General features: G+C 49.0%; 1 protein-coding gene across 2 annotated transcripts in view; it reads right to left on the bottom strand.

Moving 5' to 3' along the window:
• The window catches only part of TAOK2 (TAO kinase 2), a 123,900-nt gene extending 117,593 nt beyond the window's left edge, over positions 1 to 6,307 (bottom strand). The window contains exon 1 of one of the 2 annotated variants that reach the window (XM_077447373.1): positions 4,237 to 6,307. The gene's annotated coding sequence lies outside the window, so the exon portion shown is untranslated. The remainder of the gene's footprint in view (positions 1 to 4,236) is intronic. The other variant, XM_077447374.1, reaches the window with a different exon arrangement.
• Between the last annotated feature and the right edge of the window lie 7,027 nt (positions 6,308 to 13,334).

Below are 13,334 nucleotides of genomic sequence, written 5' to 3'. Positions count from 1 at the left end.
AGGTTGAACTTTTTGGCCATAATTCCAAAAGATATATTTGCCGGAAAAACAACCCTGCACGTCACCAAAATAACAACATACCAACTGTGAAGCATGGTGGTGGCAGCATCGTGCTTTGGGGCCGTTTCTCCAGCTGGAACAGGGCCTTAGTAAAGGTAGAGGACAGTTCCAAATACCAGTTAATACTGGAACAAGACCTTCAGGCTTCTGCTAGAAAGCTGAAGATGAAGAGGAACTTCATCTTTTAGCATGACGACGACCCAAACCTCCAAATCAAAAGGAATGGCTTCTTCACCAGAAGAATAAAGTTTTGGACTGGCCCAGCCAGAGCCCAGACCTGAATCCCATTAAAAATCTGTGCGGTGATCTGAAGAGGGATGTGTGGTCAGCAGACTGACAGATTTGGAGTGCTTTTGCAAAGAAGAGTGGGCAGATATTGCCAAGTTAATGTGTGCCATGCTGATAGACTCATACCCAAAAAGATCAAGTGCTGTAATAAAATCAAAAAATGCTTCAACAAAGCATTAGTTTAAGGATGTGCACACTTATGCACCCTTTTTTTATTTTTTCTTCCACCGAATAGATTTCAGTTTTTTGTTCAACTGAGTTGTAGTGTTTATAGGTCACATTAAAAGGGGTAAAAGTTCTGAAATGATTTATCTTCGTCTCATTTTTTTTACACCACAGAAACCTGACATTTTAACTGGGGAGTGCAGACTTTTATATCCACTGTATGTTATGGAGAAGACAAAAGGGACAAATTCCATAACACTTCCTGTCCTATGGTGACAACACTGCTCCTGATATATACAGTACAGTATTTGAACGTTGTCACCCCTGGGATGGGAAGCGAGCTATTGGCAGGATCACCTGGTAAAAAGGAAGAAAACCTGAAAAGTGAAAACCAACACATCTAAAGACTGGTAACATTACATTTTTGTTCTTGGTAACATGACCCCTAAAAGTGGAGACATAACTCCTTTACGACCGTCTAACACATATGTGCGGCGGAAAAAGGGTGCGTTTTAACTGCTTCCCACCTGGCCAATGTTGATAAACGGCTGGGGGTGCTCCGTTATTCCGGAAGTATGGGCATGTCCTCCTGTGGGCATGCAGCAGCCCAATCCTGTGACCGAACACAGCGGATCAGTGCCCAGTACTGGGTCACCGATTGGTCACGGTGATCACATGGTACCTGTGCCAATCACATGATCAAAAGTAAACAACTGTCATGAATGGCTTCTATTCACGACAGCATTGCTTACCATTCTGATCTATGCGATTGGTCAAAGTGATCACATGGTACAGGGTCAAACACACGTGTACCACGTGACAGCTGTAGTCACAATATTAAAACAGAATCAGAAATAAGAAGCCATTACAGTATGAAAAAAAAAAATATGCCAATTGTATTAAAAAAGTTCATGTTTCTATTATTTTACATAGGGTCACCAATTACAGTGTCCTCGATCGCCACCGTCCCAGTCACCGCGTCCCCGATCACCGCCGCCCCAGTCATATAGCCCCTGATCACCGCCGCCCCAGTCATATAGCCCCTGATCACCGCCGCCCCAGTCATATAGCCCCTGATCACCACCGCCCCAGTCATATAGCCCCTGATCACCGCCGCCCCAGTCATATAGCCCCTGATCACCGCCGCCCCAGTCATACAGTCAATGATCAAAGACGCCCCGTCATACAGTCCCCGATCAAAGACGCCCCGTCATACAGTCCCCGATCAAAGACGCCCCAGTCATACAGTCCCCGATCAAAGACGCCCCAGTCATACAGTCCCTGATCAAAGACGCCCCAGTCATACAGTCCCTGATCAAAGATGCCCAGTTCGAGCTCCTTTATGTAGACTAAGTTTTAGGGTTAGGTTAAAATTGAGGCCATCACAATGGCGAGTTAAAGATTTATTTCAGGGGTTATGTGTCGCATGAAAGGAATTCAGCTCTGAAAACTGTACCCAAAATAGGCAAGGCAGGTAGAGTGCAAATTAATATCTCCCTGCAGCTGATCTCCCCCCCCCCCCACCCCAATAACGGCTTACCATACCTGTATTGTGTGGGGGCTGCGATCTTGGAACAGGCAGGGCTTTATATCTGCACGTCAGAGACTCCAGCAAAGAACAGTGAGCAGCACAGTGGGGGCATTACCAAATCTCACTTCAAATCTCCTGAGACTCAGAGGCAGCAATACCTTAGATCTAACACTGTGGATATATAGCTAGGAGGCTGTTGGCAGAGCGCTGCCTATACAATCATCCACAAAGAAGCTTGAAACACAAAAATACATCCTTCCTTTTTATTATGACCATTGTACAAAGCCATGTCCAGGCTTAAAGCTGAACTCCAGGAAATAGACAAAATCTATCCCCCCCCCCCCCCCAAACCTCCATCCAGCCAGTTCTAGTGCTGTTCTCTTCTACCCAGAGATCCGGGTGGTCCCTTGGGGTGATCACATACAGTGCAGGGCTATTAATCCTGCACTATACATGGTGAGCGTGTGAAAGGGGCTGACAGCGCCTTAAAGAGGCGGCAGTACTGGATGGTTTGCATGGATCAAGTAAGGCTGCTGGAGACAGGAAGAAGTTTCTACACCCTATCAGATCCTCGCAGTGCTGGGGTGGAGGCCACTGCAAGAATAGATTTTGTCTAAGAGCTCAGCATTAATTCTTCTGAAGCACTACGACTACCGCTTCACTGACACCCAAAATGTCCTTGCAGCGTTTGTGTCACCTAAAAATCTGGCTAAAACTTTGTGTACAGACCAGATGGCACACAAACGATCATGCCGGTCTAATGAAACCACAAGTGCCCACTACTAGGCCACAGAGTCCATGGGCGCCTGCCACTGTATCCCTTACAAGTCTGGCTAGCTTTTTGTTCTAGCACTAGGACTGCTGCTTCACCGACACCTAAAACTTCATTGGAGCATCCGAGTCACTTCAAACTTCTACAGCCCGGACGGCACACAAACGTCTGTCAGTCATTCTAATGATAATGGGGGGGGGGGGTCCTCCGCCACAGAGACACTCTGGGAGCCACCGTGCCTGCCACGCAGACCCTCGGGGAGCCACCGCAAAAGGAGACCACGGGGGCGCCTCCGCAAAAGGAGAAAGGAGACCACGGGGGCGCCTCCGCAAAAGGAGAAAGGAGACCACGGGGGCGCCTCCGCAAAAGGAGAAAGGAGACCACGGCGGCGCCTCCGCAAAAGGAGAAAGGAGACCACGGGGGCGCCTCCGCAAAAGGAGAAAGGAGACCACGGGGGCGCCACCGCAAAAGGAGAAAGGAGACCACGGGGGCGCCACCGCAAAAGGAGAAAGGAGACCACGGGGGCGCCACCGCAAAAGGAGAAAGGAGACCACGGGGGCGCCACCGCAAAAGGAGACCACGGGGGGCGCAACCGCAAAAGGAGACCACGGGGGGCGCAACCGCAAAAGGAGACCACGGGGGGCGCAACCGCAAAAGGAGACCACGGGGGGCGCAACCGCAAAAGGAGACCACGGGGGGCGCAACCGCAAAAGGAGACCACGGGGGGCGCAACCGCAAAAGGAGACCACGGGGGGCGCAACCGCAAAAGGAGACCACGGGGGGCGCAACCGCAAAAGGAGACCACGGGGGGCGCAACCGCAAAAGGAGACCACGGGGGGCGCAACCGCAAAAGGAGACCACGGGGGGCGCAACCGCAAAAGGAGACCACGGGGGCGCAACCGCCACTGTGCAAAGGAACCTGTGAAGGTCAGCTACCTACCCACCAATGCTCATGGCAGATCTCACAGACTCATGGGTGCCTGCCACTATGCCAAGGAGAGCACTGATGCCCTCTACTGTACCAAGTAGACCATAGCTGCCTGCCACAAAGCCATGGAATCCAAATGTTGACTACAGTATCAAAGGACCGTGGATGCCTGCCACAGTGTCAACGGTTCCATGAATGACTGCCTACAGAAATCTCAAATTGCCCCCAATAGGCCAAAAGAAGACAAAGAATGATAACATGGATACGACCTCCGACCAATGTTGTCCCTAGCACCCTAAATACACAATTTCACTCACAAATTCTGATTGTAAACAAGAGGAGAGCTACATTTCACACTGGAGGAGGGTAGCAGATAATCACAACATACAGTTCTCAATGGCACATCTCCCCATACCCCCCCCCCCCTGCATGCCATCATACAGCCCTCAAAAACAGCACCTGTTAGGAACAGCAAAGTCCCCCCAAGCTTACCTGGATGTGTCACCGTTGTCGCCGGCTCGCTCTCTCCTCGCGGCTCCTAATGGGCGAGGGGCACCGACCTCCACCCGTGGCCTCCCATGTTGCCTCTTCGGGCGAGCCGCCCCCCGTTGCCTCCGACACCGGTGGTCCCTTTGGAGCGTGCCAGCCTTACCGCCCCGAGCCTTCAAGCGTCCGCAGACAACACCCTCGGCCGGGCGGTCTCTGCCGGCATGTAGCAGCCTCTCTTTGTGTCTCGGATTTGCCAGCACAGGTGCCTCTGATGTCTCCTTTCGTAGCTGTCACTCCCCGGTGCCCTATAGAACGTGCGTGCCAATCTCTGTACACGGACGGCGATCCGAGCCCAATTAAACAGGATTGTCCTGTGTACGGCCTGGATTGTTCATGCAAAGAGGATGCAACGTCTGTAAGGATGGGGAAGGGGGGGCTGCCTATACAAACACAGGACCCCCTTTACATCTATCTAATGGGGAAATCTGTAGCAAATCTAGGCTTGACTTGCCCCCACTATTAGTGTTTTTAAGCCTATACAGATGGATGGCTATCCTCTATAGGGGCTGGGGTCTATGTACAGCATCCTCTATACCCTACCAGCCCCCCCCCCCCATCATCTATATAACCCCCTACAGTGTGTATGGGGGCCCTTGTATATGTCTCCAAGGGCCTATAGCATCCCCTACGCTGCAATTCTATGCAATATACACACCCCTCCTCCTGTGATGTAAAGAGCAAGGAGGTCCTCTGCGTGTGCCCCCTTCAGTCCTGTAGTGCCATCACAGGCTGTGGTGATGTACAGAGATACGAGGTCCCCTGCGTGTGCCTCCCTCAGCCTTGTAGAGCCCACATAGGCCGCGGTGATATATTAAGCAACTAGGTCCCCCTGCGTGTGTGTCAACATAGGCTGTGGCGATGTGCAGAGAAAAGAGATCCTGTGTGCGTCCCTCAGTCTTGGAGCACCCACAAAGGCTGTGGCGATGCACAGAGCAAAGAGGTCCTCTTAGCGCTCCCTCTCAGTCTTGTAGCGCCCACAAAGGCTGCGGCGATGTACAGAGAAATTAGGTGCTCTGTGTGCCCCTCTCAGTCTTGTAGCGCCCACAAAGGCTGCGGCGATGTACAGAGCAATGAGGTGCTCCGTGTGCCCCCCTCAGTTCTGTAGCGCCCACAAAGGCTGTGGTGATGTGCTGAGCAATGAGGTGCTCCGTGTGCCCCCCTCAGTCTTGTAGCACCCACAAAGGCTGTGGGGATGTACAGTCCAATGAGGTCCTCCGTGTGCCCCCCTCAGTCTTGTAGCGCCCAAGTAGGCTGTGGCGATGTACAGAGCAATGAGGTCCTCCGTGTGCCCCCCTCAGTCCTGTAATGCTGTATAGAGCAATGAGGTCCTCCGCGTAAGACCCCCTCAGTCTTGTAGCGCGCACAAAGGCTGTGGCGATGTACAGAGCAATGAGGTCCTCTGTGTGCCCCCCTTAGTCTTGTAGCGCCCACAAAGGCTGTGGCGATGTACAGTCCAATGAGGTCCTCTGCGTAAGCCCCCGTGTAGCGCTTACTCAGGCTGTGGGGATGTATTGGCCAATAGGATCCTCTGCGTGTGCCTTTGCTCAGTCTTGTAGCGCCCACATAGGCTGTGGAGATGTACAGAGCACTAAGGTCTTGTGTTTATGTGCCCCCCCCTTCTGAAGTCTTGTGGCACCCACATAGGCTGTGGAGATGTATGTCCACCCTCCCCCCCTATAGAATGTATACACCCCTCCCTTAGATGCCTATGAGGTGTGTGCAGGCCCCCCCTCCTCCTTGTCTTAGGCTGTGGAGGAAATCAGGCAGCCATAGGAGGTGCAGAGCTGCAGCTAGAATGGAGTGTGTGTGGATGGCAGCTCGCCCCCTCCCCCCTCCTTGTCATCTACCTGGAGCCTATGGAGGCCTTGTGTGTGCCCTCAGTGCAGGAGCCCCAGCTCAGTGCCAGTCTATAGGGAGCAGCGCCTCCCCCCCACCTTCCTCTCTATACAGCTCTCCTTCCCCCTCCCCTTTTTTTTCCTCTCTCTATCTATCGCTCCCTCCATCCAAGATGGCGGACCGGGCGGGAGCTAAACCGGAAGCGGCCGAAGAGGCCCCAGCGCGCATGCGCGAGCTGTCAAAGGACCAGCGGGGCGTCTCCTGAGGGAGGGAAAGGGCAGGTGACGCGGACGCGAGCGCCTATCCTGGCCTCACTAAGGGCAGCGCAAGTGGGGCTGGTGCGCAAGCGCTAACTCTTCCACCCCCCCTTCACAAGGAGCAAAACTTTATTGACAGTACAGAAAACAACATTCCTGTTAAGGAGATTTTTTTTTAGCTCTGTTTAACCACCCAAAAGCTATGAAAGCAATCAGACCCCATTCACATCCAAGCAATTTGAAGTGTGCTTCCTGAATCTAGATTCAAATGATATTCGATGGTGCCAGTTCACAGTCACACCTGAGCGTTGCGTCGCATTAAAAATACACAATCTCCTTTGAGGTAGAGTTGTGCATTTTTTGCCGTTTAGGCTCCATTCGCACCTCGCGATTTGGAATCTTGTGGCAATCGCTGCACAATGCACATTTGGGTGCCATTGTCCTTTAAAGAGGAAGTAAACCCTGGTGGGTTTTACTTCCTCTGTATTTATTATTATTATTATTATTAGTCAGGATTTATATAGCGCCAACAGTTTGCGCAGCGCTTTACAAAATGAGGGCAGACAGTACACTTACAATACAAATCAATACAGGAGGGACTAGAGGGCCCTGCTCGTTAGAGCTTACAATCTAGAAGGGAGGGTCAAGTTGAAACAAAAAAGGTCATAACTGTGGGGAATGAGCTGATGGAGAAAATGAAAATACAGTTGTTAGGTGTGGGTAGGGTAGGCTTCTCTCAAGAGAAGGGTTTTCAGGGATCGCCTAAAAGCTAATAAAGTAGGAGATAGGCGGACAGATTGGGGTAGGGCATTCCATAGGATTGGAGAGGCTTTGGAAAAGTCCTGGAAGCGAGTATGGGAGGAGGTGATGAGGGAGCTAGAGAGCAGGAGGTCTTGAGAGGAACGAAGAGAACGAGTAGAATGGTATTTAGAGACTAAGCTAGTGATGTAGCTGGGGGCAGAGTTGTGGATGGCTTTGTATGTAGTTGTTAGTATTTTGAATTTAATTCTTTGGCTGAGCGGAAGCCAGTGGAGGGATTGACAGAGAGGAGTAGCAGAGACAGAGCGATTGGTAAGGTGGATGAGTCTGGCAGCGGTATTCATGATGGATTGAAGAGGTGATAGACTATGTAGAGGTAAGCCAATGAGGAGGGAGTTGCAGTAGTCGAGGCGGGAGATGACCAACGAGTGAATTAAGAGCTTTGTTGTGTCATTGGTTAGAAAGGGGCGTATTTTGGAGATGTTGCGGAGGTTGAGGTGGCAGGATTTGGACAGTGATTGGATGTGTTGCTTGAAGGAGAGGTCAGAGTCCAGGACTACACCTAGAACCTTGGCATGTGGGGATGGGCTTATGGTTGTGCCATCAATTTGGACAGTGAGATCAGGGGAAGGGGCATATGGGGGAGGAAAAATTATAAGATTGAGTTTGAGGAAGTGGTGTGACATCCAGACTGATATATCTGATAGTAAATTAGTGATACGTGAAGAGACAGAGGGAGTGAGCTGAGGGGTAGAGAAATAGATTTGGGTGTCGTCAGCGTAAAGGTGGTATTGGAAGCCATGGGAGGCTATCAGTTGACCCAGGGAGGAAGTGTAGATTGAAAATATGAGTGGTCCAAGAACAGAACCTTGGGGGACCCCAACAGAGAAAGGAAGAGCAGAGGAGGAAGTAGAGTTGTAAGAAATGGTAAAGGTGCGATTGGATAAGTAGGAAGAGAACCAGCAAAGAGTACAGTCACGGAGACCAAAGGTGTGGAATTTTTTGAGGAGGAGGGGGTGGTCAACCATGTCAAAGGCAGCAGAGAGGTCCAGGAGGAGGAGTACCGAATAATGTCGATTGGTTTTGGCCGTTAGTAGATCATTTGTTAGTTTTAGGAGAGCAGTTTCTGTGGAGTGTTGAGGACGAAATCCAGACTTAAGGGGATCAAGAAGGCTAATATCAGCGAGGTGGACGCTCTGTCGGTTGTAGACCAGACGTTCAAGGAGTTTGGATAAGAAGGGGAGCAAGGAGATGGGGCGTAGGTTGTTAGGATTGGATGGGTCCAGTGAGGGCTTTTTAAGTATGGGTCTGACAAGTGCATGTTTTAGAGAGTTGGGGAAGATGCCAGAAGAGAGGGAGAGATTGAAGATGTGGGTTAGAGTGTATTATAGAGCCAGAGGGTGAACGTAGCATTTGTGAGGGAACAGGATCCAGAGGGCAGGTGGTAAGGTGGACATTACCAAGTAGTTTAGCAACTTCGTCTATAGTGGTGGGTTTGAAAGAGGGAAGTAATGATTGTGCCTGTGGGCATGAAGTGTAAAGTGTGGAGGGTATCAGAACAGTAGAGATCTCTGCGCAAATTGTATCAGTCTTCTGTTTGAAGTGATTGGCGATCTCCCTGCAAAGGTAAAGCATAATGGGCTACTAAGGATGAGCTCAGGCGTGTTCGCATGGTCCACGTGCAGAGCCCGCCAGGAAGTCAGCGCAGCTCTGCGCTAATCACAGGCAGTGAGACATTGCCCTGATGCGTGGCTGCAGAGATCGGGCAATGTCTCACTGTCTGTGATTAGCGCAGCGATTCGCCGACTTCCTGGAGGGCTCTGCACGTGGTCCATGCGAAGAACACGCCGGAGCTCATCCTTGTGGGCTACTATACATCGCATAGTAGCCCATTATCTGTCACTTGCCTGAGATGTCGCCATAGTCCCCACTAGCAGTGAGCGTCCATCTTCGCCCCTCTCCCCTTCCGGGGCCGCGAACTCCGGCTTTGTGACTGTCCGGAGTCACGTGGCTTCACTCCCATGTGCATGCGTGCGGGAGCCGCCCGTCACGGCATGACTCCTATTATAAACGCCACGATGTTCTCTTTCTAAACTGCACATGCACAGATGACATCGGTGCATGCGCCGTAGTCATCGGCGATCAGGTCTTTCATAAATATCTCCTAAACCATGGAGGTTTAGGAGATATTTCAAGCACCTACAGGTAAGCCTTAATATAGGCTTACCTGTAGGTAAAAGTGGTTGCACAGGGTGCACAACCACTTTAATGGCACCCCAAACGCATTGCCATTATGGCAGAATTGCACACCTCCCAACATTTTGAGATGGGAATGAAGGACACCTACTAGCAAACATATGTAGGCTTAAGTCACGCCCCTTCCCGCCACACCCCCTTAAAAGAGCATTAACCAAAAATAGGTTAAATAAATCCACATGGGCTTTTTTTTTTTTTTACCACTACTATTCTATTATATTGTCTTTTAAAATGTACAAATGCAGAAATGTAGAAATCAGATGAAAGGTTTAGTGCTGGAAAACACTTTTTGAATGATAAAAAAAGTGCATTTTATATATATGAACTATATAGATCAGACCAAAATGAGGGACAAATGAGGAGGAATGAGGGACAGAGGGACATTGCTACAAATCAAGGACAGTCCCTCCAAATCCGAGACAGTTGGGGGCTATGCAATTGTGTAGCAATCACGGGAAACCGCGCCTTTAAAAAAAAAAAAAAACGTGAAGCTCGTCATCCAAAAAGGATTCCAAAAGCTTCTTTGTGGGCTTGGGCGACAAACACTCATATAGAAGCCCATTCAAATGGATAGGCTGGCCCTATGCAACACGCATAATCGTGCGGGAATCGCTCTTAGAAAATCTGTGGGAACGCTTATTCCTGCTAGGAGATATGTGAATGGGGGCCTATAGACTTTAATGGGAGCGCCTGAAAAACGCCTCTAAACAGGTTTTTTTTAGCATGATTTGTTTCCTCTCCTCCACCACTTTTCATAGGCTAAAACAAAGACGCGGAGGCCTGAAAACACCCCCAGGAAACGCACGTACAAACACGCATAAAAATGCTCAGTATTCACCTTAAAACGCGTATGATTAAAGGCATATTTCACCTTTACCAAATTAGCTGCCTATTCAGATAAGGGACGTCTCTAGATTAAAAACAAAACTGTGCAAGTGTGAATATGGTTAAATGAACCCTTTCTATAAGTGTAGGCCATTTATGCATAGCTCCCAAGTGTCCCAGATTTGGAGCAATGTCCCTCTGTCCCTCTTTCCTTCTCATGTGTCCCTCATTTTGGTCTGATCCATATAGTTGTATATAAAATGCACTTTTTATCTTTCAAAAAGTGTTTCCCAGCGCTAAACCTTTTTTTCAAATTCTAAATGGCTGCATTTGTAAATTTTAAAAGCCAATATAAAGGAATAGTAGTGGTAAAAAAAAGTCCTTGTGGATTTAATTAACCTATTTTTTGGTTAATTCTCCTTTAAGGGGGTGTGGCAGGGGGCATGTCCTATGCCTACATACATTTGTTAGTAGGTGTCCCTCATTCCCATCTCTATTTGTAAATTTTAAAAGCTGATATAAAGGAATAGTGGTGGTAAAAAAAGCCCTTGTGGATTTTTTGGGGGTAAATTCGCCTTTAAGGGGGTGTGGCAGGGGGCGTGCCTACATACATTTGCTGGTAGGTGTCCCTCATTCCCATCTCTAAATGTTTAGAGGTATACATTTATGTACCCCAAGAGACTTGATTGAAAAACTCCCAGGACGTTGCTAAGGATGTTGTTAAGTGAGGCCTAGTCAATTCCGCTCGCCTTCACCATCTCAGGAGTGAGCTCTCAAACGCCAAGTTCAGAGCTACTGCATTGGGGGATAGAAAGTGCATGTAAGTGCATGTAAGGGGGTCGGAATCAGAATAAAAGCTCACTCCTGTGATAGTGAAGGTGAACAGTAAAAACTAGGCCTCTCTTAGCAACGTCCTTAGCAGCATCCTGGGAGTTTTTCAGTCAGGCTTCATGAAGTATGTAAATTGCCTACAACTAAAGCAAAAAAACGACCAGCAACACAGCATTCAGGTGTGAACAGGCCCATGGAGTCTTAAAGGATTCTTCATCTTGAGCGTTGTCGTGCTTTTAGAATCACGTGACAAAACATTCAGGTTGAATAGAAATTCCTGCTCACTGATACCGAGATTTCTGATTGGCTGCTTGAAGCATCTTGGACACGGATTCCGTAAGTTTCTGATTGGTTGCTTAAAGCTCCTATACACTAATGCCCCGATTTCTGAATGGCTGCTTGAAGTTCCTGCACACTAATGCCTAGATTTCTGATCGGCTGCTAGAAACATTTTGGACACCGATTCCAGGATTTCTGATTTGCTGCCTAAAACTCCCGTAAACTGGTGCCCTAGTTTCTGACTGGCTGATTGAAGCTCCTGCACACTGATGCTGAGATTTCTAATTGGTTAAGGCTCCTACACACTGCTGGCAGAATTTCTGATTGGCTGCTTGGAGCTCCTGCACACTGATGCCCAGATTTACAGTTGGCTGCTGGAAGCTCCTGCACACTGAGGACGGAATTTTTGATTGGCTGATTGAAGCTCCCACACAATGATGCCCTTTAAACTTTGTTTATTGCACATGCTATGTGGCATTTTTTTACTTAACTGAAGCTGTGATCACGAGTGATCAGTCTGAGTATTTTGTTTATTTCCTGGGCAGAATTTCTGATTGGCTGCTTGGAGCTTCTGCACACTGATGCCTAGATTTTTAATTGGCTGCTTGGAGCTCCTGCACACTGATGCCCTTCGGGTGTTCATGTCACTGCCTGCTAGATACGGACACTTCCTTTTGGATGGTTGCAAATGATGTTCTCTCAAGAGAGAAAAGAGCATGACATCATCACAGATGATTGGCAGGGGACTGTTGCTTTCAGGGCCAATTCATACCAGGAGCGGGCAGCCATTCCAACAAAGTCCCATCACAAGACAAGACAAAATGCCTTGTCTCCTATCTAGCTGGTTCAAGTTAGCGCATTGGGGTGGTGTGCGCTACTACTGCACGCAACTCATTTTTTCAGAGCAGTGCAATGCAATCTACCGCCTCACACTGCGCTGCCGCCAATAGAACATAATTAAATGCCACTCTGCAACATTTTAATAAAGCTTGTTTAAAAAAGAAAAAAAAAAGTATACAGTGCAATGCACCGCAAACGGCGCATTGAGACTGCTGTCATCCTAGCGCACAACACCAGCTGTGCTCGAAAACATCCTCTGGTGTGCTGTTTCAAAGGTGTACTGCTCCAGAACTGGTGTCAGTGAGGGATCTGGGCAGTGGACTTAAAGCAGAGCTCCACAGATTTTTTTTTTTTTTTTAAAGTCTAAAATACTGCAGCTGCTGACTTTTAAAAATAAGGACACTTGCCTGTCCAGGGCACCCAAAGCCAACCCGTCCCTTGGCTCTCGGTTGCTGCCATCGCCATCTTCGGTAAGGGAATAAGGAAGTGAAGCCTTGCGGCTTAACTTCCTGGTTCCCTACTGCGCATGTGTGACTCACGCTGTGTCTTCCCACTGGTCCCTGCTGTCTTCTGGGACCTGTGTGTCTCCCAGAAGGCAGCTTCAAATAATGTAACTGCTGACTTTTAATATTAGGACACTTCCCTGTCCACGAATGCAGCGGTGTCTTCACCCCAGCTGATTTTTCAATCGTCTCTCAGGTGCTACCACTGGCATTTCTTGAAAGGTAAACCGGCAGTGAAGCCTTGAGGCTTTGTGAATGGCCCAGCGGTGGGGGAAGGAAGAGGGGGGCTGAACTTCCAGGTGATTTTGCTGTGGCAAAGTCACCCGAAAGTGGGTGAGGGTACTAGGGTTGCCAACTCATCCCTTTAAACCCGAACACATATGAATTGCACAGGTTCTGAGGCTAATTTTGATGCAAATAAGGCACCAAGTGAGTTTAAAGTGGAGGGCCACCCTGAAAACAATTTTTTTTTTTAAAAAAAATCAAAAAAAATTATTATTTTTTTTACTTACCAGAAGTGCCTGTTGCTAGGCACATAATCCTAATCTTCCTCTTCCTCCTCCGCGGAGATCTTCTGTCTTCTCTCTTCATCACGGCGTCTTCTGGGTAATGGGTCGCGCGGTGTTCTGGGAACTGTGTGTTCCAGAACACAGCG

Source organism: Lithobates pipiens, unplaced genomic scaffold (genome assembly GCF_037356315.1).
Source record: "Lithobates pipiens isolate NorthernLeopardFrog02 unplaced genomic scaffold, aLitPip1_a1.2 Scaffold_22, whole genome shotgun sequence".
In the NCBI taxonomy this organism is placed as follows: Eukaryota; Metazoa; Chordata; class Amphibia; order Anura; family Ranidae; genus Lithobates; species Lithobates pipiens.
This window is presented reverse-complemented; position numbering and strand designations above follow the sequence as displayed.